Consider the following 4265-nt stretch of genomic DNA (forward strand, 5'->3'; position numbering starts at 1 on the left):
ACAGATAAAAAATTCTACCAAATGTCCAAATTGGACAAATTGTGACTGTGGAATTTTAAATAAAAATAAGAAAAAATGTATCTTCGAAGAAAAAAAAAGAAAAAAAGATCTTTGTTGAAGTTATCTGTTCGGGGCACGTATGATGAATGCGTAACAGAAATATATTTGAGTATAAGTGTAACTGTAAGTATAAGTATAAATATAAGGGTATACTAATCCAGATCCACACTCTGGCAGCGTTACATTACAAAAGAGTTTCGAAGCCATGAGTCCATTTATAGAATTACTGTAATATCGGAATATATTAAAGGTGTAATTTTGTCTGATTGATTATAATTTATTAATAATGGATTGAAAATACAGATATTAGTTAGACAGAGAAACGATGTTTGATTAACAGGAAAACTAAATGCAACGCTCGTATTTACATCAAATAACTTGACAACTATTTGGTAACTCTCTCTCTCTCTCTCACTAGCAACTCTGACACTCGACGACACTCGCAACTCAATTCTAACGACTCTATGCTTCGACGCGTCGATCAACTCTGACCCTCGCCAATGCACTCCTGCTCGGTCGTGCTCGCTCATGCTCTCGTCCTCTCTCTCACACACACACACTTTTCGGCTCACATACTCTGGCCTCTCGATTGCCACTCCTTGAAATATGAAACCGTACCTTTCTTCTGACGCTGCTTATCTTTTCTCGCGTCACTGTTACTAGGCACTCTTGGACGTAAACAAACCACAAAAAGACGACGTACACGGTGTTTTCTAATTTCAGCCGATCTCCAATCAAAGCTATTCTACGATATTACATTATGAAGACTGGCCCGTCTATATGTCGGTTTTTTTCCAAAATCGATCTCGTGCGCGCTTACCATTGAATTCCCATCGCGCCGGAGGACATACCGAAAACTGCGATTACTACCCCTTTCGGCCTTTTTGAAGCGACTAGTATAATGTTTGGCTCCGAAACGCCGCCCAAACGTGCCAAAGATTCGTGGACGAAATCACGAGAGGCCTCGATTTCGTCTACGCGTGTATCGATGATTTTTTAATCGCGTCCGATACCGAGGAACAACACCGCGAACACTTGCGGATTTTGTTCAATCGCCTCGACGAATACGGGGTCGTTATAAACCTCGCAAAATGCGAATTCGGCGTGCGCGAAATTCAATTTTTTGGCTATACCGTTACCGCGGAGGGGACAAAACCTCTGGCTGAACGCGTTGACGCGATAATCAAAGCACCGCGACCTGGTATTGTTAAGGAACTGCGAAGATACTTCGGTATGATCAACTTTTATCGACGTTTCATACCGGGGGTAGCGCAAATTCTACAATCGGTCAAGGACTTGTTAAAAGGCACAACAAAGTGCAATGCGACTATTGAGTGGTCCGATCAAACTGAAAAGAACTTCCGCGAGTCGAAGCGCGCCTTAGCTAACGCAAGAATGTTAGCGCATCCGATTCCAGGCGCGCCCGTTAGCTTCGTAGTCGATGCTTCCGATTACGCAATAGGAGCGGTACTCCAACAACGCGTCAATGATACTTGGCAGCCTCTGGGTTTCATCACGAAATTCCTATCCCTCGCGCAAGTACGGGATACGTACATATGTATTTTCTTGCTCTTCCAACCCATTGCCGTTGTGGTCATTTGTTGCAAATTCGATCGTTTGCATCTGACCTAAATCTTGAGGTTAAAATTTTCTGTTACAAATTATTAATTAGACCTATTTATAACTTATGCTAATCCCATATGTTATAAAATTTCTGCCAGTGCGATGGAAAACGCAAGGCTAGGCATCTTGAAAATAAGTGCATTAGAAGAAGCAGGAATTATTTTAGAACGGCCATCTCTTACTACAAGAATTATAATAGCAGCAAAAATATATTATTAAGAGCTTCATAATAGATTTAATAATAATGATTTAATTGAGGGAATTATTTACCTTTACCCCTTGTATTTAGAGAGGGCTATGAAAAATGTACATCTCCTTCAAGAGGCTAATTAGAATACTTCCTATGATGTACATTACCACATTAAGAATCAAATACTTTCCAATGAGCTAAAAGCTCGGCGGGGCAGCTGGCTACGGTCGTTAAGGCCGAGAGTTGAAGGTGACGCGTCGCAGGTTCGAATCCTCGGCATGGAAGAACATAAAAAGAAGAGGAACGCGAAACCAAAATTTCTCCTTACAACAGGCAAGCGGCCAGCCCCTCCCTTGCTTGTGGTGTGGGTGTACTTTCTGAGAGTACGCTTGGTAAAGGTGTTTGGTGTTAAGCACCCTCGGGGGCCCGAGGGCGGCCAAACTCGCGCATACCTGTCTAGCGTCGTCCCGCCCGTGGAGGTTTTAGCCGGTAAGAATCCGGCACTACCTTCTACCCGTCTGCACAAGGGTTGAAAGAGGGTGTCTATGAAGATTTCCTCCACGTAAAAAAAAAAAAAAAATTTTTTTTTGTAGTACGAGAGGAGACATGCTTAACACTCCCGTAGACAAGGATGGAACACATATATAAATGGTTAGGTGAGATTATTTTCATAAAAAATGAATTTTTGATCAATATCCAAACGTGTTATATTGTATATCAATTGTATAAATAACAAGAAAGGATTAACATATCCTTTTAAACTTTGCACGCTGCACAAAAATACAGAACAAATTTATTCGCAATATATTCTAATAGAGTTTCATTCGTTTGAAAAGACACAAAAGAGTTTATCGACATTTCTTAAACATGATCGAAATTGATTGCAATATACTTGCGTCTGCAGTTTGCTACTGGAACAGACGATTGTCAGAGATGTACTTACATACGTTTAAGGCGGATCGTATTGTTGTGCCTTGGACTGACAACGTTGTTTTGCTTTGCTAGGTCTAAAGGTAAACAAATTCCGAACAAAACATTATCGTCCTTCTTCCTAATCGTCATCCGGAGTTACATCTGAAATTTTTATAATACCATCGTTCGATACGAATAGACGAACGTCCTTTCTAGGACGATCATTATAACGAATCATTGTAACAGGTCATACAGTGGAATAGCAAGCGTAGAGTTGAAAGGTAGCATTGAAGGTGCGACGATTACAACTGGCATACACTATCTTTGTACTTGTATTTAAAGTGATTTTAATATACACTGACTGTTACAATTTTATCACTCCTCTCTTTAACAAACCAACCAACACGTAGAATGTATCACATCAGCTCGTAATTTTTGGAATAAGATACGAGATGTTCCACATAATCCATATATTCCTTGTCTTTGTTTTCAAACTGAACAGTACTAGAAGTTATCTGCAAATCCGGATATATTCCATCTAAAGCATTTATTTTCTGAGATTCCTTAGATTTATAGATTAGCGTAAGAAATATTTACCGATCATGCGTATTACTGTACGACAAATGTTTGATATATACTTATAACAATTATTGTGCCGATTTAAAATATTCATAACCAAGGTTATATATGTCGGAGATGAAAGAACACCGGAGCGTCTCGAATTTTGGATAATTCCGCAACATTGTAACCTAGAGTCTACTGTAGCTGTAATTAAACAATTGTAGTTATTCAATCCGATTGTAATTGTTTGAGAGTCGTGATAATGAGCTTGGGCTCGAGGCGACAGCCAGTTGCCGAACGTAGCCGCGGTCACGGGATGAACGCTTTGTCTAACAAAGGCATGGAAGAATTCTATAGCTCTCCTTAAAAAGGAAATAGTTGTAACACTCGACGGTAAACATTCCAACTGTTTCTGTCCGGTAGCTCGCCACACGCAGACCCTATTCTTCGAGTAAGATGATTGCCAGATGTCGATGCGTCTCCGCAGTACATGTTCAGCTAGCCCGAGGGCTCGTTATAAATCTAAACAGAAATAAACTAAACATGGCACCCAGCCTCGAGCTTACCTCCGACCATACGCCCATAATAATTGCATACACAAACAAACCAATACTTTACAGCAGCACAGAGAAGCTATGCAATAAAACCACCAAATGGCAAATATTCAAAGAAATAATAGAGAGCAAAATCAGCTGCAACATCCCACTGAAAACGCCCGAACACATCGATCAAGCAGTAACAACGCTCACAGGAACTATCCAAGAAGTGGTGTTGGTTTCTTATTTTTCCAATCTTTTTTACTTAACAATATACTTTCAATAATCTATAATTGAAGCATCGAAAAACATTAATGTTTTAGTATTACACTATTACCATACGTTATATCATTCTTATTTTTACATACATTTATATTTTTCTA

The 4265-nt window shown here is 39.7% G+C and overlaps 1 pseudogene; it reads left to right on the forward strand.

Moving 5' to 3' along the window:
- The first annotated feature begins 2460 nt into the window (after window positions 1–2460).
- Window positions 2461–2560, forward strand: LOC112213046 (annotated as a pseudogene).
- The last annotated feature ends 1705 nt before the right edge of the window (window positions 2561–4265 follow it).

Source organism: Bombus impatiens, unplaced genomic scaffold, assembly GCF_000188095.3.
Source record: "Bombus impatiens unplaced genomic scaffold, BIMP_2.2 scf_0444, whole genome shotgun sequence".
NCBI classification, from domain to species: domain Eukaryota; kingdom Metazoa; phylum Arthropoda; class Insecta; order Hymenoptera; family Apidae; genus Bombus; species Bombus impatiens.